The 23336-nt window shown below is 44.7% G+C and overlaps 1 non-coding gene across 1 annotated transcript; it reads right to left on the reverse strand.

Moving 5' to 3' along the window:
* Positions 1 to 12701: 12701 nt before the first annotated feature.
* On the reverse strand, positions 12702 to 12818 carry LOC121821474 (U5 spliceosomal RNA). The gene has a single exon (XR_006062295.1). It is a non-coding gene; the product is annotated as a U5 spliceosomal RNA (small nuclear RNA).
* Between the last annotated feature and the right edge of the window lie 10518 nt (positions 12819 to 23336).

Here is a 23336-nt window from a genome sequence, read left to right on the forward strand (position 1 = left end):
GTGTGTGTGTGTGTGTGTGTGTGTGTGTGTGTGTGTATCTGTTGGAGATCAAAAGTCCTGGAAAACCAGATGTGCTGAGCCATATCCCCATTTCTCAACTAATTGCCCCGGGACGTATGAGGACGCTCCAGGACCTATCTTTATTAGCAGCCTTTGACTGGAATAAACAGTCAATTTTCCTGGCACCACTGAAGCTTTGCAGGGAGGCATTTTAAGACATTGTCTAGGGCCAGCCCAGGGACATGCCTTAACTTGCTAGAAGCAATGCAAGAGTCTGGTCAATACGTCTTTTGTGTGTGCATGTGTCTGGGAAGGTTAATCTCTGGTGGTGTTCCTCAGGAACTGTTCATGTTTTTTTTTTTTTGAGATAGGGTCTCTCCCTGGGACCTGGTGCACTGATTAGATTAGGCTGGATGGCCAGTGAAGCCCCAGGGATTCACGTATCTTCTCTTCCTCAGAGCTGGGGGGATAAGCACACATAATCATGTCCAGCTTTTTACCTGAATGCTGGGGACTGGTCTCGGGTCCCCAAACACTTCACATATTGAGCTCTCTCCCCAAGGAGTCTTTATCCCCTGGCATTTCTCGGCAGTGAAGCAGTTTTACTTCAATGGCTTAGAACAAATGAGTGACTTGTATCACAACAGCTGAAGAAATGAACAGTTTTTAGATGCCCTGGGAAGAATTTTCTTTCCTTTCCTTTTCTTCCTCCCTCCCTTTCTTTTGTGTGTGTTGTTTGGAGGAAGGGTCTCACACAGCCCAGGCTCATCTCAAATTCACAATATATCTATCGGAGGATGATCCTGAACTTCTGATCCCCCTTGTCTCCACCCCTCAAGTGGGACTGTAGGCCTACTTCAAACCACTTGTAGTTTGGGGTGGTGTTGGGGGTCAAATCCCGGGGCTTTGCACACTCGACATATAGGTTAGTACTCTATCAGCTGAGCTCAATCTCCAGCCCCTGTGGGAAGCATCCATACAAGTTGCTGGCCACCCAGATCCCGGGAAACAGGGCGGGGAGGAGGCTCAGTGTGAAACAGGACGCTTAAGAAATACTTCAGGCAATACCACCAGTTGTGGTGGGAAGATGTAGCCTAGCGCTGATGTCAGGAGCCTGAGGAGTTTAACCGCTTAGGGACCTGACTCAGGTCAGGGCGGATCCCTGGCTACACTGCAGACAAGAGTTCCGAGGCAGGTCAGAGTGAAATGGAGTCATGGAGTTTATTAAGCAGAGATAAGAGCTGGTACACACTTCAGATTGAAGCGTGGGTGTTTAAAGAGAGTCACACAGGAAAAGGACACACACACCCAAGTGGGGGTGTGGGTTTCCAAGAGAAAGTCTTCACAATGGCTTTCGGAGTTATGTTGCTCAAAGGGTGCAATTTACATGGTTTAAAGATGAAGCAAACTTTATCACGTGAGGAGCTGGGAAGCTGGCTCAGCGGTTAAGAGTACTTGTTCTTTTTTTAAATTTTGTCTTCTTTTTCTTTTTCTTTTTTTGTTTGTTTCTTTTCGAGACTGTGTAACCCTCGTTGGCTGTCCTGGAACTCACTTTATAGACCAGGCTGGCCTTGAACTCACAGAGATCCACCTGCCTCTGCCTCCTGAGTGCTGGGATTAAAGGCGTGCGCCGCCGCCGCCGCCGCCGCCGCCGCCGCCGCCGCCGCCGCCGCCGCCGCCACTACCACCACCACCAGCTTGAATTTTTTACAGTGTGGAGAATCACCTGTGTATATGTGTGTATGGTGGGGGTGGGGGAGACAGGATGATTTAGGGGTAAAACCACAAAGCTGCGACTGAGCATTTTCCAGCTTCAAGACTGGTCTTTTGAAGGCTGTAAGACAGCTCTCTTTCTCTCCTTCTCCAAACAATGTCTTACATAGCCTAGACTGGGCTCAAACTTGCTATATAGGAGAGTCTTGAACTCCTGATCTTCCTGCCTGGCTCTTTTTAAGTGCCAGAAGGACAGATGTGTAACACTTTCTGGCTGTTGTCCTATGATATGGGATTCCTCTTCACTGGGTGTCTACAGCCTTGTTTGTCCTAGGGAATCTCCAGCTCTCCCTCAAAGGATGTAACCAACAATGACCAAGCCACTTTTAAAGGGGTTACTGGCTATTAACCATGCTATTTCTATCAAAAGATGTCACTCATGAGTATTTGTACGTCTCAACAGGGGTCACAGACAGGTGGGCAATTACTTGCTGTCGGCCTCAGAAAGGATACCGCCAGTCCTGGTTCATGCCGCTGTAGGAGACGAAGCTGACAGATGTCTGTTCTCTCCCAGTTGGCACCTGGGAAGCAATTGGCTATTGACTTTTTAGTCTCTTCCTGCCCAGCACCCTCTATCAAAAGGATGTAGACCTTGAGCTGAAACACAGACTCTTCTCTACAACAGTTTTTGACCCCTAGTCTCCCTGGGGGACACAGGGGCAGATGCTACAGCAGCATGCTGTCCCAGAGGAAGCATCCAGATGTGACTTCTCTGAAAGTGAATTCGAGAGTCGCCCTGGCCTTACTTCTCACAGTGCTTCCTGAGGCCTCCCCTAATTGGACTCCACTGTGGCCCGTTGGACCTGTGGGGAATTGCCTTGGATGATTAATGAACACCAAAACTTTAGGGTCCAGCCAGGCCCTGCATGGATTTGAATACAGCACAGGGGATACCTCTTGAGGGGTGTGTTTTTGTTTTTTTCATGTGCAGATTCTAATGCATATCTCATGTGTGTGAAGAAATGCTTTAAGTCTCGGTTTCACCTGTCAGCTTGGGTAGAACGGGAAGAAGGGAGACCAAGGCTGAGCTGGAAGAGCCACGCAGGGGGTGCAGTGGGGTACTGTGTGAGCGTACGTGTGCTTGCTTGTGTGCATGTGTGTGTGCGTGTGAGTACGTGTGCAAGGGCGGAGCTGTTATTCTTTCAGTCACTCAGCGCACCCAGTCTTTGCCAGCCCCACCAGCATCTCTGACGGCTTCATTCCACTACCTGACAGTAGATCCCCGCCAGACCGGTTCTCAGGTACAGAACTAGAGAGAGGCCTGAACCGGAAAGACACTTCTCACAGGGAAGTTTACTCAATCCAGGCAAGGCAGGGCCGTGTGTGTGCGCGTGTGCGTGTGAGTGCTGTGTGTGTTGCCAGGTGTGGTGGGGCTTGGGAGGGTGGAGGCAGCCCTGGTGGCTAGGTGGGGTGCTGGCTAATTGTCTGTGGATGAGGGAAGAAAAACAGAGAGAGGGGATTATGAAAAGCATGACCTAGGGCCTGCGAGATGGCTCAGGAGGTCCCGACCGCCGAGTTTCATCCTCAGAACCTACACTCAGGCGGAAGGAGAGCTAACTCCACCAAGCGGTCCTGTGATGCGGACACGCATGCGCACACACGCGTACCTGCCGAAACAGTTTTTTAAAATGATGTTAAGATTAGGGAACGTACTCCAGGAAGCTGCTGTAAAGAGGAATTTCTTTTCTTGATCTCTTGTGCTTCCCCCTCCCTTCTTCTTTTTTTGATACACGGTCTTTTGTGCCGCTCTGGCCGGCCTGGACTCGCTGTGTAGGACAGGTTAGCTTTGAACTCACAGAGATCTCAGCCTCTAGAGTGTTGGGCTTGTTTTTGTTTGGAGGAAGGATTTCAAGTGGGTCAGGCCTTGAACTTTCTTTTGAAAATTATATATTATTGGGTGCGTGTGCGCGCGCGCTAGTGTTCAAACACCCAGGAACAACTGCAGATATCAGAGGACAACTTTGCGGAGTGAGTTCTCTCCTACCTTGACGTGGGCTCTGGGGATTGAACAAGGTAATCAAGCTTTCTGAGCTTTACCGAGCCACTTAACCAGCCTCTAAACATCTGCTATTTAAACTACTTAGTTGGGGGCTGTAGAGGTGGCTCAGTGGTTAAGAGCGCTCGCTCTTCTTGCAGTGGACCCAAGCTGAGTTTTCAACGCCCACATGGTGGCTCCATCTATCACTGCCTTTCCCGGGGATCTGATGCCCTCTGCTGGGCTCTGCAGGCACCTCAAGCTCGCAATCTGTATACATACGTGCAGGCAAAACACTCACATACATAAAATAATAATAAATAGCCGGGCGGTGGTGGCACACGCCTTTAATCCCAGCACTCGGGAGGCAGAGCCAGGCGCATCTCTGTGAGTTCGAGGCCAGCCTGGGCTACCAAGCGAGCTCCAGGAAAAGGCGCAAAGCTACACAGAGAAACCCTGTCTCGAAAAACCAAAAAAAAAAAAAAAAAAAAAAAAAAAAAAAAAAAAAAAAAAAAAAAAAAATAAATACAAATTTTAAATATTTAATTGATTTTTAATTACCTGCATATATGTGTCTATGTATTCACACTGCTCTTTATAACTGAACGGTTGTTTTAAAATTATTTATGTTGCGCGATGATGGCATTCACCTTTAATCCCAGCTCTTGGGAGGCAGAGGCAGGTGGATCTTGGTGAGTTCGAGGCCAGCCTGGTCTACAAAGTTAGTTACAGGATAGCCAGAGCTACATGGAGAAACAAAACAGAACAAATAAATAATTTGTTTATTTTTTTATGTGTGAAACAGGGTTTCATATGCCTCAAGCTGGCCTCAAACTCAATATTAGCTGGCCTTGAACTCCTGAATCTCCTGGCTTCACTTCCTGAGTACTTGGATTATAGAAATGGGCCATGGTATCTAGATTTTTTGTTGTTGTTGTTTTTCCTGCCCTTTAAATTCTTACTATGTTGGGTTGATCTGAAGGAGTTGAAGCCTATGTGGTAGTTCAGCTTTTGAAATCACCCTACTCTAGGTGTACCAGAGTCCTTGCTTATCTTTAGTAAATGCAGAAAGAAAGCAAACAGACAATTACAAGTAACATTTAAGTCGAGGATCCATTTTTTTCCTGAGTTAATGTTCAGCAAAACAACACTACTAATCCCACCCATGCCAACTCAAACAAAAAAACAGACAATAATACATCTTCATGTAGAAAGTGGTAAGCTTTTGGGGACTCTGGGTGAATGGGCTGGTAGTCACAACCTTTCTGGGACCCATTAGAGCAGCATGTTTTAATGGCCATAAAATTGTTCACACCCTGAAATCCAGTGATGGCTCTCATGGGAATAAGCCCTTAGGAAACAATTAAACAAAGCAGAGGAGCGTATACATCCATATACAGGTGAAAGAAAGTTATTGTAGTGCGATTCGTAAATGTAACAAGCTGGAGGGAGACCAAGTTCTCCACAATAAGCAGATTGTTAAACAGAGAGCACGTAGACCGATGGACTTTTATCCAGTTATTGAATAATAATTATGGAGAACATGTAGAAACATGAAATATATTTATGATTTTGGGGTAGGCACTTATTAAATAAGAGCAGAATGAAAGCCTAGTAGAGTGATGCCTGCTGATAACCCCAACATGCAGAAGGTGTGACAGAAAGATGAATTGGAGGCTAGACTGGGTTCTGGGGCTAGTTTGGACTATAGAGATAAACACACACACACACACACACACACACACACACACACTTTTTTTTTTTAAAGTTCTTTTCTGGTTGTTGAAGCTTGAGCACCCGTGAGCAGCCAACTCTCTGTTGACATGTGTTCAAGGTTGTGTGCGAAATCCTGCACTGGGATCGGCATAGGTCTCTACAGTTTCTGGAAATATTGGCGCTCCGCAGCAGCATGAAGCATTAGAAGAACACAAGCTTTTTGCAGACTTAGGCTTAAATGCACTCTCTACCCCGAGTCCTTTGTGTGCATTCAGCAGCTGTGTAAGGAGGTCAAGGCTGTGGACACCCCCACGTGGACACTGAAGGAGCTCAGGGAGAAGAAGTTGATGTAGAAGCTGTCCCGGGGCTGGAGACGTGCCTCAGTGGTTAAAAGCACTGCCTACTCTTCCAAAGGACAAGAGTTTGATTCCCAGCACCCACATGGCAGCTCACAACTGCCTGTAACTCCAGTTCCAGGGGATCTGACGTCCTCTTCTGGCCTCCATGGTGCATGTATATGCATTTAGGCAAAACACCCTCACACATAAATAAATCTAAAAAAATAAAAAGAGTTATAGGACAGAAAAAAGTTCCAGGAAGTTGAGGTCAATTATGATGTTCCATATAGAAGGAAAAAAATGGAAGAAAATAAAATAAAAACTGATACCTGCCTCTGCCTCTGAGTGCTGGGACTAAGGGCGTGTGCAGCCACCACCACCTGGTTGAAGATACTACTTAGCATAGAGTCTTCTGCCCATGCCCCACAGATCTCCTTTCCTTTCCTATATAAAAATCCCTTTCCTATACTTGGGTTTCCTGAGATTGTCTTTTTGGGAGAATGCTAGCTTCATCTTCTCTGCATGTCACTCCTTGAATAAACCTGATTTACCTGCTAGCTCTTGCCTCCTGAGCATTGGCTTTCCAGATGAGCAGATTCCTGTGCTTTGGGTAACAGTAATATTGGAGTCTATGCATGTCTATACATTGTTATGTCTCCATGTCAACACCACAGATGCCCTGACAGTCAACATGATGCTTCCGGTCCTGGAGCAGACCAGCAGGGCAGCGTGAGGTTCATTATGCTACTCAGAACTGCATGGGATTTGAAACATAATTCCTTTTAAGTTTCTAGAAGTTTTTCATTTCATATTTTTGGATTGCAGCTTAACACAGGTAACCAAAGCCTTAGAAGACAACAACAACAACAACAACAAGAAAACAAAACAAAAACAAAAACAGATGGAGAGGGAACTGTAGTTTATGTTTGATGTATACCTAGCAAACTGCCAGAAAAATGAGTTAGTTTCACACAGGAGGCTTTGAGTTCAGGTTTTTTAAAATACCGTCCTTGGGAGAAACAGAGGAGTTGATGGCGAGAGAACCAGGTGAGTTACAGTCAAGTTTGTTTTGCATATTTAAGTCAGTAGTTCTCTGGTGATGAGAGTCTGAAGTTTGGTCCCCCCTGCCCTTCCTGGTGCAGAGGGGAGACACTTGTAAATGGAAATTTCCTTCTTGATGTGACTTCCTTTCCTAAGTGGGTAGCTTCTATCCTGTTTTCAGAGCAATTTCCAAGGCTGGGAGTGTGGCTCAGTGGTGGAAACATGCACTTAGCAGGTGCACAGTTCTGGGCTATCCAGCGCTAATTGGATCTATAACTAAGTGTTTGCTCCTCTACTCATCCCGGGAGGGACAGAAAAGCTCTAATTGGTTTTTGTTAGGAACTCATGAATGGTGGCAGTCATCATTCTACAGGACAGAACGACAGCTCCTGTTGGACGGGGAAAACTGGGTTTTGTGAGAGAGGGACAAGGAAATAGAACAACATAGGCTTGGGGAGATTTGCTTGGTAACAGGAGGTTACAGGTTTTTTTTTTTCCCCTGTAAGGATTAAAGCAGAAGGTACTTCCTCACTGTGGTGACTCAGGAGACCAGAATCTCTTGTTTGTAAGAAAAACGGCCGCGTTTGAGCTCCATCTGCTTCCTTAACTTTTCAGTCTGATGAAACAGATTTATCTTTTTGGTTTTGTCTGACCTCTTTTGGGCCCCACCAGGGACTCAACCCAAAGCCATGGCTTCTCATCATTTCAGTTTACTATATCTTTTAAAAGGTATTTATGCATTTATTTTATGTGTATATGTGTGTGTATACCTGGGTGTATGGATGTGCACCACATGTGTGGAGGAGCCCTTGGAGGTCAGACGAGGGCATTGGATCCCCCTGGAACTGGATTTACAGGTGGTTGTGAGCCACTCTGTGGGTACTGGGATTGGAACTTCAATTTTTCATTTGTTTTTGAGACAGGGCTCACTATGTAGCTTCGGTTGTCCTGGCTCACTATATAAACCAGGGTGGCCTTGAACTAGAGATCTGCCTGTCTGCCAGAGTGCTGGGATTGAAGGTGAGGGGTAGCACACCCTGCTACACCCACTTCTTGATGAGAGGAGTGCTTGCATGCATAGAAGGAGGGGAGAGATTGTGGGTGACATCCTTGGATTCTACTCCCACATTAGGTGAAACCACTGCAAGAGGAGTGGGGTCAAAGGTGAGGTGGCACTTGATATTTGACTAGTTTTGAATAATAGATTTCGAGCAAAATGGACGTATTTTGTTTCCAGACGGAAGCGATGAGAGGTCTGCACTATCTTGCGGGTCTGTAAGGCCTGTGTAGGTCTATCTCTTTTGCAGTTCCGAAGACCTCAGAGTGAAATTACCAAGCTGCTCCCTGGGAGACGGTTGCCCTGCAGAATCCATCAGGCAGACCTGCAGTGGCTTTGCATTAGCAGGCATTAAGGCGCTGTTGTATTAAGTCATTGGGGTTTTGAGTTTGTCTGGGCAGCACTATTTAACGAGTCCATCCCTATTACAACAGGTGGCTCTGGCGCCACGCCCACCCCCAGCCCGGGCTCTGACGCTGCTCTGACTTCTGGCTTCCTCTTTCTTTGACTTTATCCATCTGTGCCCAGCTTCCGTCTTCTCTGGGCAAACTTCGCCTGATCTGGTGTCGATGTACAGTACAGCTTTCCCCTCAAAGTATTTCTTGAGCCAAACACAAAGCACCATGGTCTAGGAATGTGGATTCAGGTTGCCCTGAATAACATGTTCTAACATGGAAGTAGTTTCATAAAGCTTTTATGGTTCATGAAATTTTTATAGTCGAGAAACAAAAGAAAGCCATGAATTAAGACACTTTTCAAACACGTTGGTGGGAAGCCCAGGCAGCAAGAGACTCAGTTACAGCTATTAGTTGATATCTGGTTCTTAGTTTTTAGGTTCGTGGAAGCTACTGGTTTGCTAAATTCATTTATTCTAAAGCTTTCTTCTTCTTCTTTTTTTTTTCTGTCTCTGATAGCTGAAAGATGGTAGGTTACATTCAAATGTGGGCAATGAGGGTCTATTAACAGGGCCAAAGATAGTTTGGCTCTGGATCTGCAACATTCCAACCCTCCATAAACAGGAAGTTCTAGTAAGCCAATCAACCTTGGAGAATCTTAACTTAGGTATGATTTCTTTGTGGAAATTTCAACTTATAACAGTCTTGCCCCAGAACCTTAGAGCCTGGTACACCTACTGCGTTGATTTTGGATTCCACTAGGACCGGGCATAGAGAATACAAAAAAAATTTTAAGCTGGGCGGTGGTGGCACACGCCTTTAATTCCAGCACTCGGGAGGCAGAGGTAGGTGGATCTCTGTGAGTTCAAGGCCAGCCTGGGTCTCAGAGTGAGTTACAGAAAGAGGCACAAAGCTACACAGAGAAACCCTGTCTCGAAAAATGAAAAAAAAAAAAATTGTTTAAAGCCGGGCAATGGTGGCACACGCCTGTAATTCCAGCACTCGGGAGGCAGAGGCAGGTGGATCTCTGTGAGTTCGAGGCCAGCCTGGTCTACAGAGCTAGTCCAGGACAGGCTCCAAATCTACAGAGAAACCCTGTCTCAAAACCCTCCCCCACCAAAAAAAAATTTTTTTTAACCAGGTAATTTAAGGTTCTTGTGGCTAAGTAGGCAAAATGAAGCTGTCTCAAAGTTTTCATTTTATTATTATTATTATTATTATGTTATTTTTTTCAAGACAGAGTCTCACTATGTATGAGTTCAAGCTGGCCTTGAACTCACAAAGATCCACCAGCCTCTGCCTCCTAAATGCTGAGATTAAAGGCATGCGCCACCATGTCTGACCCTGTCTTAGGGTTTTAATGTGAAGAGTGATTTGGAAAGAAATGAAGAGTGATTTGAAAATTAACTTGCCAATGAGAGCAGGGTATATGGTAAATACATAACAAAGTGTGGGGTGAATTTGAAGAGAGAGGGATCAGTCAGGGAGATAGATGATCACATAACTCTTTATGCCAAAGATGGCAGTGATTGGATTTGTGTAATCTTAAACTAAACTTCCACCGCGTCATCAATTATTAATCCACATAATCCGGTAAGACAAACATTGCTCTTTATCTTCACGGCTTGAAAATCAAGTCCTAGGCTGGCAATTGTAATTACTAAGAGGCAAAGCAGGCACGCTGATTGTGTTCTTCTGTGCGTTCACACACTCTTATTTGTGTTCATTCATACTGCCTTTTCTTAAGTCCTGCTAGACGGGTGCTTTCAAACCTTTGCATCATGGAGCTCGCATAAAAGGCTCATCTTTTCCTGCTATTTCTGGGAGTGGTGCTCCTTGGTGCAGCCAATAAAATACCACCGTCTGGGGTGAGTGTGATGCCTGAAGGGTTTTGCCAAGAATGGACACAGAGGGTACATAAAAGGATCCTTTCACATCATACTCAAATATTGTTTTTTCCCCCTTCTGGTGTTGAATTGAGGGACTTGTGCATACTATGCTGGTATTCTATTGCTGAGCTGGATCCTAGCCTCTCAAGTGAGATTTTACCTGCTGTAAACATTAAATGGTTCTGGGAACATTTTTGGGTTATGTATCATTATGAAAGCTTACAGCCATCAGCGTCCCCTGGTGTGAGCTGCCGGAGACAGAGCCTGGAACTCTTGCCGGCACCTGAGGGGTTTCTTGTTGTTTCAGGACCGCCACTCAGGAAATCAGAGAAGAATTTCAGGATGAGTCAATACGATGCCAAATTTAGTTTATTATTTACAAAATATTTGTTTTATTTTAATTTGTGCATGTCTGTTTACGTGAATGTGTATGTGGATGCTCCTAGAGACCAGAAGCTCCCTTGGAGCCGGAGTAACAGGGAACTGTGAGGTGCCTGAAGTAGGCATTGGGAGCTGAGCTCCAGGTCTCTGCGAGAGCAGCAAGTGCTCTTAACCTCGGAGCAACTTCAAAGAATTCGGCGGTAAGGATAGTTTGTGCGATGTTTCAGAGTGTACAAAGTGTTACTCAAATTGTCCTGTTTGAACCTCAGCATAGGCCTGTGGGTCGCATTACTATCCCCACTTTACAATGCAGGATACAGAGCTTCCCCAAGGACAGGAAAAGGCTTGCTTTCCTAACCGTGTCTCAATTACTGTCTGTTACTCAGTCGGTGTCTTGCTTCTTGGCCTTATTCTGAGTCCACGCTTGCATTCCTGCTCAGGCGTTCCTAATGGCTCTTCCTTTGCTTATTACCCCAGGGGTGGGTGCTTACCTTCAGCGCTTTAGTCCTTAATAAGGGCCAGGCACTAACCAGCTCCACTGAGCTCTCTGGACAGAACAGATTTTAAGGATCTTTGGCTAAGAAAACTCTCTTTCAACTTAGCGTAAAAATGGAAAACGAATCTATCTGATGCACTAAGATTTTCTTCAGGAAGACTGACAAGCATTCCTGGGATGACTAAGGACTCCTGCTGTCCAGTTCCTGGGTTCCCTGGTGTATCCTTGTAGGTGAGCCTGGCATTTTCCTTTGGTCCAATCACTCTTGTCCACTTGCCCTTAGAGAATAGTGTTTCCTGGGAGGTAGAGTAACCATTCAGAGTTCATACCCTTAACCAGAAGCAGAGGTGAATATTTGTCTTCCGAAGCCAACCAGGCAGTAAGGGAAATGTACAGAACCGGGAGGTGAATGGACTCTCATGGCAATTTTTGTTTTGGAGCAAAGAAATGGGCTTTGTTTCCTGAATTTTCAGGGCATATTTAATAATTTAGAACAATTAGGATTCCCCAGTTTTTGTCACAGATAACATAGCAACCAATCAAGGTGGCATTGATATGAATAATAAGCATAGTTAATAATAAATGTGCTTAATGGAGACATGCATGAAGTAACTTTTTTTTATTGCTTATCATGCAGTCCTTATTTCTTTAGGCTTTAGAAGCGTTTTATATGACAGAACAACCGCATAATTTTGACTCTCGTTAAAGTTTTTATTGCTGGAGAACAATCTAGAAACAGATGACAGTACTGTGGTAGTTTACAGTCACGAGAAGGCATTGATCATACAAATTCATCAGACCAGCTGGGGATCCCCCAAAATAAGGCACTGTGGTACATGTTGTCCTGTGATGTTCTTGTCAACTCTCAACTCGTCACACGCTGGAGTCAGCCTGGGAAGAGAAACGCCAACGGAGAAAATTCTACAAGGTTGGCTTTAGACAAGCCAGTTTCTTGATTACTGACCGATGTGGGAGGGCTCTGGTCCTACCCTCGTGCCGGTGGCCACGGGAAACCAAGCAGACCATGAGCATTTCTGGCTTTTGGGGTCCCTGCCGTAGACCTACTGGCCACTTAATGTTATCGTTTCTTATTCCTGGGGTATTTTAGCTTCGAGGAAACTGAGGTATCTCAATGGGACAGTCTCCTTTCTGTAGGGAAACTTGAGTGGCCGGGTAGGTTCCAGTGGATGTCAACTTTTCTGGTGTGTGTGCGTGCGTGCTGGGGATTGTATCCTGGGTTCCTCCCACAGCTCGGAGGGAAAACTGTCCTTTCTGTTAAAGTGTGAGCGGCTCCTGCACTTCTTATATTTATTTTTATTTATATGAACGTTTTGCCTGCACGTCTGTGCTGCCGACGGGAGCCAGAAGGTGGAGCCAGATCCCCAGAACCGGAGTTGGAGTTCTGGGGTGGCCACTGAGACTCCCGGGAACAAGCGCTCCTTACCTGCTGGGGCGCTTGCATTTCAAATTTACCTTCCTATTGAAGAACTGTGCTTGGTAGAGACCCAGCTCACAGCTTTTGAAGAAGCTAACACTTGAAAAGCTGAGACTAAAACGACCCCAATAGTGATCTCATGATGGAGAACACATAGCATCCTAGTCAACTATAAGTGACACTCTACTTTTTGAACAGTGTTGTTAGCCTCGCCAGAGCAAGGCCTCAAAAAATTTGGTTTAAGACTCAGAATTGTTCCTCTCCACGGAAATCTTTAGTAAAAGGCGAAAGATTTATACGATCTGAAGAGAAACCAGAGTATGTCTGGGTGTGCCAGGTGTTCAGTGTTCGGCTGACTGTCCCTCCTAGTTCACAAATGGTAACTACTCTCCCTTAAAGACGGCGCCGGCTTCATTCGTCTAAAATAAATTCTTGAAATTTCTATCAATTAAGAAACTAGAATGAATAAAAAAAAATGAAAAAAAGCAATTGCTCTTTTAAATGATGTAACCTACTTGTGTGCAGTGCATTGTGGGTATGCAAATGTCCCCGTGTGGCCGCGTGGCGGCCCTCGGTTTCCGGACGTGCCTTGAATTTGTCCCCGTTGCCGCTAGGTCCTGGGCCACCACCAGGGGTCAGAGCGAAAGCCAGATTTACAAGCGTCCAGACTGGTCCAGTTTCAAACTGGGACTTTGGCTTCGTGTGTGCGCTTTTAATTCCAGCCCTGGTCGGGAGAGGCAGAGGCAGGGGGAATCATTGCATTTGAGGCCTATCTGGTCTGCATAGCGAGTGCCAGGCTTACACAGGGAAAAAATAAAATAAAATAAAATCGAAGTGTGACGTTTATGGGCAGAGCCCACAGTAGAGGGAATGGGTTCCGTTCTCAGCTCCATCACATAAATACAAAACAAAAAGGTTGAACACAGCACCTTGTCTTTAAAGCCTGGGGACACAGCTCAGTGGCAGAGGCCGGCCTGCCTGCCTGGCATGCAGCAAGGAGGGGGGTTTAAAAAAAAAACGCCCAGTGAAAATATGAGCCTGGCATGAGCAGCACATGACCGAACTCTGAGCATTGGGATGGCTTGAGACAGAAGGACTGTGAGTTTTAGTGGGGTAAGACTTATCTAAAATAAAACCAAGTATTGTTTTTAAGGGTTATTTAATAACACGGAAAAGTGTCCCACAGTTTTGTGAAGGTAAATAGGCAAACCAGGAACTCCGAGCTTATTTATTTCCAGTGCTCAGGGTTGAACGTTAGGCATGACACCCCATCACCAAGTGACTCCTCACCTTTCCTTGTTATGATCGGGAAATAGTAGGAGGTTGTTTGTTTATGAGACTAATCCGGAAATCACTAAGTCCAAGAGGGTATGGAACTCAGGGTGACCCTTCTGCCTTGGCCTCTTTTCAGTGCTGGGATTACAGGTGTGAGCCACTATTCTAGCTTTTTAGTCTTGTGACTGAGGATGACCTTGAACTCCTGATAGTTTGCCTTCTCTTCTTCAGTGCGGGTCATAGAGTCATGTGCCGCTGTGCTCAGCATCACTGATTCTTAAAAACAAACAAACAAACAAACAAACAAACAAACTTTTTCTGCAGTAAATATTCAGGGAAGAAGAGGAAATAAACACCAAGAGATTTTTTTACATAATACAAATTAATATGCACATGTAAATGTGGTATCAATTACTGAATTGATCCTAGATAAGAATGCATTTATACTAACAATAATGGCATATACCTGTAATTGCAGCACTCTGGGATGCTGGGGCAGAAGGATTTCTGTGAGTTCACTGTTATTCTGAGTTACACAGTAAGGTTGAGGGCAGACTGAGTTAGATAGTGAAACCCTGTCTCAAAAAACAAAAACAGAGCTGGAGAGGTGGTTTCAGCAGCTAAGGGCACAGACTGCCCCTGCAGAGGACCACAGTTAGGTTCTCAGCACTGACATCAGGTAGCTCACAGCTGCCTGGAACTCCTTTACCTGGGTTCACTGTTGTTGATTTTTTGCCGTATGTGTTTTAACCCCTTCTCCATTCACGGACATGCACACTTTTAAAAATCACTTGAAGGGAAGTTAATCATGGCCCTTTCACCTTAAATAACTATGTGTCTTCTAATAATAGGACCATTCACACATACTACTGTAGAACAGCTTTGCATCATAAACTTTAACGTAAATGGTACTTTCCTAGGGTGTCTCACCAGCCTGGGGATCATGCAGGGTTGGCACTGATTGACATCCCTCTGGCTTTCATCCTCTCCCATTGTAAGGAGACTTCTGGTCCCCTTTGAAGTCCACGATCCCCAAGGGATACCTAGTGTTGCTAACAAACAGGGACTCTCGGTTCTTCTCATGTGCCATCTGGGATGATTAATCTTTATTGCCAGCTTGAGAGGATTTAAAGTCATCCAGGAGACACTGTTATCACTTGCCTCACAACATACATTTCAGCCACAGTGAATGACTGGCCCGCATTTCTCAGCGGTCTGGGTTATGCTCTTAGAATCTTTATGTCATCTTGGGTGTTTTCTTCCTTTTCTGGAGTGTTCTATCGCATTTTCTCCCTGACTCGTAGGCAGTTACTTATTGGCCAATCAGTGTCCACTTCGTCCAGCAGGTTGCCAGCCTCTGTACCTATGGTGGGCCTGTCCCCACGCATCCTCAGCTGGTTTCCTTTCTAGAATGTGGTCTAGAATGTGTCACACACACTGTCTCTGTATGCCCAGGGTCTAGGTAGTTCATAGAGTAAGGATTTAAAGTTAGTTGACTTGTGGGATCAGACAGTCCTTCTTATAGTTGTTGACTTTTTTTTTTTTTTTCAGTCAAGGTCTCACTCTGTAGTCCAAGCCGACCTTGGACTCAGCCATCCTCCTGCCTCAGCAAGTGCAGTGGTTACAGGCACGAGCCACCACATCCTGCTTTGTTCAGTTTCTCCGTATCTCAGACGAGCCTCCCATCTGCACCTCAGGTTGATGGAAAGGAGGGGTTCAAGCCAAGTAGCAGGACAGCCAGCCACCTCTTCAGCCCTAGGGTTAACTTCTTTTGTCCAGAGCATCCATTTTTCCCCCTATCCAAATGTATACTTGTGAACAATATTGTGTTATCTGAGTATAATCTGTCTGGATTTTTATGGTGGGCTTCAAAGGAGCTACCTTTCTCTCTTTCTTTTTTTTTCCCCTTTTATTTTATTTTACAATACCATTCAGTTCTACATATCAGCCACAGGTTCCCCTGTTCTTCCCCCTCCCACCCCCTCCCCTTACCCCAAGCCTACCCCCCATTCCCACCTCCTCCAGGGCAAAGCCTCCCCCGAGGACTGCGATCAACCTGGTAGACTCAGTCCAGGCAGGTCCAGTCCCTTCCTCCCAGACTGAGCCAAGCGTCCCTGCATAAGCTCCAGGTTTCAAACAGCCAACTCATGCAATGAGCACAGGACTCGGTCCCACTGCCTAGTTGCCTCCCAAACAGATCAAGCCAATCAACTGTCTCACCTATTCAGAGGGCCTGATCCAGCTGGGGGCCCCTCAGCCTTTGGTTCATAGTTCATGTGTTTCCATTCGTTTGGCTATTTTTTTTCAATAATTGAGTAAAACTGAAATTTATTATAAGCCACAGTCGTCCTAGGGACCTCCATGCTATATATATAGCCTCCATGGTTCTATGGGTTGTGGTCTGTTCTATGGATTGTTCTTTATTTTATATCTAGAATCCACTTATGAGTGAGTACATACCATGACTGTCTTTCTGGGTTTGGGTTACCTCACTCAGGAAGATTTTTTCTAGTTCCATCCATTTGCCTGCAAATTTCATGCTTTCATTGTTTTTCTCTGCTGAGTAGTACTCCATTGTGTATATGTACCACATTTTTTTCATCCATTCTTCCGTTGACGGGCATCTAGGTTGTTTCCAGATTCTGGCTATTACAAATAGTGCTGCTATAAACATAGCTGAGCATGTATCTTTATGGTATGAATCAGCATTCCTTGGGTATATGCCCAAGAGTGGGATGGCTGGGTCTTGAGGTAGTTCGATTTCTAATTTTCTGAGAAACCACCATACTGATTTCCACAGTGGTTGTACAAGTTTACATTCCCACCAACAGTGGAGGAGTGTTCCCTTTGCTCCACATCCTCTCCAACATTGACTGTCATTGGTGGTTTTGATCGTAGCCATTCTGACAGGTGTAAGGTGGTATCTCAGAGTCGTTTTGATTTGCATTTCTCTGATGATTAAGGATGTTGAGCACTTCTTTAAATGTCTTTCAGCCATTTGTGATTCTTGTTTTGTGAATTCTCTGTTTAGCTCTTTAGCCCATTTTTTAATTGGACTGTTCAGTATTTTGATGTCTAGTTTCTTGAGTATTTTATATACTGTGGAGATCAATCCTCTGTTCTCTCTTTCTTTTTTAAAAAATTTATTTATTATTTTATGTGCATTGATGGTTTGCCTGCATGTATGTCTGTGTGAGGATGTCAGGTCTCCTGGAACTGGAGTTACAGACAGTTGTGAGCCGCCATGTGAGTGCTGGGACTTGAACCCAGGTTCGCTGGAAGAACAGTCAGTACTCCTAACTTGTGGGAGCCCACAATTGACTCAGTTTTCCAGTTTGAATCTAAAGTCTATTCTGAGTCTATAGAGTTCAGGCTTGCTTGCTTCAAGGCCGTGAGAAAGTCTTGATTAGCCCGCAGAGCCTCCTTGAAGGGCTGTGAGAAAGTCCTGATTAGCCCATGGGAAGGAACACACTATCTAGCTAGATGCAGTCTGCTGATGCCAGCCAGAGGTACATTGAGATAGAAAATGAAACTGCCTGCTCCTTGACGCAAGGCAGGATAGATAGTGGTTGAATGTCTGTGCTGTGCATTGTTCTACCTCTGTCCTTCAAAACTGTATATAAGCTGGCTGTGAAATAAACTTGGGGCTGTTCGGCATTGACCGGCAGACCTCTCGACTCTTTTCTGTCTTCTTCATTGTCTCTTCAATCCACACGCCTCTACCCAGCTACCCAGCTGACTGTCAGCAGGCTCCGACACTAACTGCTGAGCCATCTCTCCAATCCCCAGGTGCCTTTCTCTCTTAGCAGCTTTGTTTACGTTATAAATTTGGGAAATGAGTCATTGTGGACTATTCTGGAAGATTTTTGTGTTTATTTCCATCATCTCCATGTTCCTGTTGTTTCTGTCTTTTAATTACTCCTTATGTCACTGGAACAATATGAGGGAGAAGATCTTTTGGTACCACCAACAGGTGGCCTGGGACAAGCTACAGACTATGTGCATTGTGTATAAGATGAGGGCAATAGGTACCCTGTCCATCACCAGGACTCCTGAATAGATGGGCTCAATGTAGAAAGGCTATGTCATGTTACAACACTACTAATTTTTGTTTTGCTTTGAAACAAAGTCTCATTATGTAGCCCTGGCTGGGCTCAAAGCCACAGAAATCCTCCGATCTCTGACTCCTGAGTGCTGGGATTAAAAGCCTGTGGCACTATTGCCCCCCCCCCCCCATCTATTTTGAGACAGGGTATTGCTATGTGGTACCAGCTCGGTGGTCAAGACCACTGGCTGCTGTTCCAGAGGACCTGGATTCAACTCTCAGCACTCACATGATGGTTCACAACTGTCTGTAACTCCTGTTCCAGGGGTTCTGATGCCTTCTTTTGGCTTCCTTGAGCATCAGGCACACAACACACACATAGTAGACATACATATGTAGGCTGAAGTTTCTGTCCCACAGCCACTCCCAAATAAACACTTAGAAAGTTAATATTATTTATAAATGCTCAGCTGATAGCTCAGGCTTGTTACTAGCTAGCTTTTACATATAAATTAACCCAAATTTCTTTTTTTAAAATACTTTTTGTTGTTGTTTTTTTGAGACAGGGTTTCTCTCTGTAGTTTTGCACCTTTCCTGGAACTCACTTGGTAGCCCAGGCTGGCCTCGAACTCATAGAGATTCACCTGGCTCTGCCTTCCGAGTGCTGGGATTAAAGGCGTGTACCACCATCACCGCCCGGCTTACTTTTTTTTTTTTTTTTTTTTTTAGATTTATTTATTATGTATACACTGTTCTGTCTGCAGGCCAGAAGAGGGCACCAGATCTCATTACAGATGGTACTCTTAACCACTGAGCCATCTCTCCAGCTCCTTAACCCATATTTCTAATCTACCCTCTGCCACATGACTCATGGCTTATTACCTCATTTTCTACACATCCTGCTTCCTCTGCAACTGGCTGGCATCTCCTGACTCCACCTTTCTTCCAGCATTCTTTCTGCCCTGAAAATCCTGGCTGTCGGCCAGTCAGCTTTTTTATTAAACCAATTTGAGTGACAAATCTTTACAGTGTACAAAAGGATTATTCCACAGCATACATACAAATATGTAGGTAAAATATTTATATGTATCACAAAACAACAACTAATTTCATGGTTAAGTCCGGTAACTTTCCCTTAAATTCTATCAGTTCTTTTAATGCTGTTTTACTTTACTTTTGTTGTGTGTGTATAGTGTGTGTGTATGCATGATTGTGTGTGCACAGGTGGTCTGCACATTGTTTGTGTGTGTGTGTGTGTGTGTGTGTGTGTGTGTGTGTGTGTGTGTCTGGAGGTCCTTCCTCTATTGTTCTCCACATTATGTTTTGAGATGGAGTCACTAACTGAACCTGGCCCTTACCGATTGGCTAGAGTGACTGTCCAGCATGCTTTGGGAATTCGCCTGTCTCGATCTCCTCCCTCCTCCACTGCTAGGGTTACAGATGCTCAACCATGTTGGGCTGGAGATCTCAACTGAGGTCCTTAGGCTGTGTAGCAGACACTTTATCCACCAAGCCATCCTCCATTTGTGATTCCTTCAAAACACAAGGCATTTGTGCACTAAAAGCCCAAATCTAAAACTTCACTTTTTAAACATCAATTTTCGGTTATCTGAAACATAGTCCATTTTTCCTTTACTGCTTCTAATACATCAAACATGAAATATGTGACTGAGAACGCTGTTGCCTTGATGCCCTACGGAGTTGTGACTGTGGCTTGTTATGTCTCTTATTTTTGTCACATTACTTTTTTTCTGCTAACACTCTAGAGCAAATAGTCCATTGAGGCTTTTTTCTTATTAATTAATTAATTAATCAATCATATATGTAGTATTCTGCCTGCATGTGTCCCTGCAGGCCAGAAGAGGGCACCAGATCTTTTTTTTTGGGGGGGGGGTTAAAATTTTTTTTTCTTTTTTTTTTTTTTTTTGGTTTTTCGAGACAGGGTTTCTCTGTGTAGCTTTGCACCTTCCCTGGAACTCGCTTTGTAGACCAGGCTGGCCTCGAACTCACAGAGATCCGCCTGCCTCTGCCTCCTGGGTGCTGGGATTAAAGGCATGCGCCACCACCGCCCGGCTGAGGGCACCAGATCTCATTACAGGTGATTGTGAGCCACCATGTGGTTGCTGGGAATTGAACTCAGGACCTCTGGAAGAGCAGTCGGTGCTCTTAACCACTGAGCCATCTCTCCAGCCCTTTCCCTTTATTCCTATAATTTCTTTAATTGATTGTTTGGGAATCTCACGCTGTGCATGCCAGTCTGCTCCTCCTCTTCATGACGTTCCTCCCCCAAAAAGAAAGAGTGGAAAAAGAAAAAAATAGAGAAAACAAAACAAACAAGTCCATTTTGTGCTGTTCATATACTCTTTGGAGCATGGTCAAAATCCTAGTGGCCAGCTCTCCAAGGAAAGGTGTACTTTCTTCATCTGCACCTCACATCAGAAGCTGTCTACTGTGGAGAGCCATGTGGGGGCTCTTGAGGGGTGAGACCAGCTCTCCTGTACCCAGGCCCACACAGGGCCAGCTCTCCTGTGCCCAAACCACCACCTGGCAAGGAGACGGAATTATGTCTCACAGTTCTGGAGGCTGAGACGTCCAAGATAAAAACACGGGCAGATTTGGATTCTGGTGAGTCTTCCTTATCCACAGCTCTTGTCTCACTGTTGTCTCATCTGGTGGAGAGTGTGAGGTCTTTTAAAAGTGCAGGGGCCCCATTCAAGAGGGCCCTCCCATTATGATCTCTCCTTAGAAAGTTACTACCTCAAGGTACTCTCACATTGGTGTTAGGTTTCAGCATATGGGTTTTGAGTTGGACAGAAACAGTCAGAACATATCAGACTTGGACATTGGACATGAATGTGTGCCAGGGAAGATATGACCAAATGCCTATTCATCCCAGGTAGGGCATTGATGACCGACCAAAGATGATTCCATTCAAGTCCAGTTCATCCAAATCAGTGAGTAAATGAGTTTATTGGCGTCTTTTTGCAGGATTATGGGTGAGGAATTACTTACAGAAGTAGAGATAACTCAAAAAGGTACCTGTACCTCACCAAAGCTGCCCCCCACCGATGACTGAGAACTCATAAACTGGCCTCCCAGGGGATTCCTGCATGACTAGAAAACAATTTAGCTCACCAGAAAGTCTCTTTTCTCAGAAAAAAAACTTTTTTTTTTTTTTTTTTTTTTTTTTTTTTTTTTTTTTTTTTGAGACAGGGTCTCTCTGCATCACCCTGGCTATCCTGGAACTCACTATGGAGATCAGGCTGGCCTCAAACTCAGAAATCTGTCTCTGCCTCCTGAGTTCTGGAATTAAAGCCATGTGCCACCACTGCCCAGCTGCTAGAAATTCTTTACAACTTTTATAAGCTTGGAGAAAGACTTTTAGAATGTGTAATTTTCAGGACCTTTCTGAGCCTTGTAAATTGTGCTTACTTTCTTGGCCTTCTATGTTTCTTTTACTTCCAAAGTCTTAAGAGCTGCCCTCATCGCTCTAGGAAGAAATGTTTCAGTTTAGAGAAAATAGCTCTGGCTTGTGAGTAGATAAATAAATATACATAAAGAAATATATACAATATATATTTGTATATATGAGAAAAATATACAATTTAAGACACAGGGGCTACATAAATGGCTCAGTGGTTAAGAATAGTACTGCTCTTGCAGAGGATCTAAGTTTGGTTCCCAGCACCCATGTTGGACAGCTCACAACTGCTTGCTGCTCCAGATCAGGGGCTTCAATGTCCTCTTCTGGATTCTATGGACACTTGCGCATACTTGTACACACTTCCATACCCACACACATGGGTCTACTTTAAAAAAAATTGGAGGCTGGGTGGTGGTGGCGCACACCTTTAATCCCAGCACTCGGGAGGCAGAGGCAGGTGGATCTCTGTGAGTTTGAGGCCAGCCTGGTCTACAGAGAGAGATCTAGGAAAGGTGCAAAGCTACACAGAGAAACCCTGTCTTGAAACAACAACAACAACAACAACAACAACAAAATAAAAACCGAAAACAAACAAACAAAAATTTGGAGAGACATAAGATGAAGATTGTTATTGTGGGTTGAATTATGGTCTCTAAGAAGCTATGCTGTAGTCCTTATCTCAAGTATGCAATGGGTTTAGAGGTGTAATTCTTTAAAATAAGGTTATTCTAGATTAGGGTGGGTTTTGATTCCAATATAATTTATATCATTTTAAGAAAAACAGAAGAGACACAGAGACCCACAGAGAGAGACTGGCACATGGCTGGTCCAGGCACTGAATCTCACCAGGTTGGCTATCAGACTCCCCAGACTGCTGTTCTTCTTGCTGCTGCTGCTGCACCAGCTCTCCAACTTTGTAAGTTAGCTCTTTTAGTGTAACTGTGACACAAACGGTTGTGGACTGTCCCTTTACACTGTGTGAAGATATATCGCTGTGATTAGTTTAATAAAGAGCTGAACAGCCAATAGCGAGGCAGGATTTTGGGAGCAGAGAGAATGCTGGGAAGAAGGTGGTGGTGGAGCTGCAGAGAGATGCCAGGAGATGCAAAGCAAATAGGATGGACAATATGGAGATGAGGTAAAAAAGCCACCAGGCAGAAAGTAAATTGATAGAAATGAGTTAATTTAAGTTATAAGAGCTAGTTAGAAACAAGCCTAAGCTATTGACTGAGCTTTCATTAATTAATAATGAGTCTCCATGTCATTATTGAGGAGCTGGAGGTCTCAAAGAAAAAGTCTGATTACACCAAACACTCCCAAGAACAATTAAGAGAGGAAGAATTGTTTGGTTCATGGTTCCAGAAGGTTTAGTCCACAGTTTCTTGGCTTTGCATGCGTGGGCAGAGCTTCATGTGCAGGATTACTCAGCTGAGTTTCCCACTCATGAGGTGCAGGGAGCAGAGAATGAGCCGACCTTGGGACGAAGTGTAACCTTCAATGGCATGCCTTCAGCACCTACTTTCTTTAACTAGACCCCACTTCCCAAAATTTCCAGAACCACCCCAGATAATTTCACCACCTAGGGACCACGCATTCAATACATGAAGCTGTACTGGACATTTCATATTCAAACTGTAACATTTGCCTCTCTATATCAAGAGTCAGGATTCTGGGCTACAACATCCAATTGGTAAACTTAGGCCACCTGCATATACTATGGGCTGGTGGAGGGGTATGAGGAAGAATCTGGCTTCTCCAGCTCCAGCGGACCTAATGCTCTCTTCTGGCCTCCCTGGGCATTTGAATGTTTGAGTTGCACATGCACACATACACAATAATAAAAGTAAGTCTTAAAAAAAGAGAATCTAAAATCTGCCAATCAATGATCAGAATGAACGTGGGAGGAATATTTTTTGATGGATGTAAAGTCAACATGGAAACCAGTTGTATCTAGTACCAGACCCTGGATTTGAGCTCTAGTCTTCAGGCTTTCAGGAAGTTCTTTTTTTTTTTTCCATTATAGCAACTCTCTGTTGATGTCAGAATTATCAGCCACTAAATCTAATGACTTAACCAGTGAACTGTACCATTGCTTT

This window comes from Peromyscus maniculatus, chromosome 11 (assembly GCF_049852395.1).
Source record: "Peromyscus maniculatus bairdii isolate BWxNUB_F1_BW_parent chromosome 11, HU_Pman_BW_mat_3.1, whole genome shotgun sequence".
Lineage (NCBI taxonomy): Eukaryota > Metazoa > Chordata > Mammalia > Rodentia > Cricetidae > Peromyscus > Peromyscus maniculatus.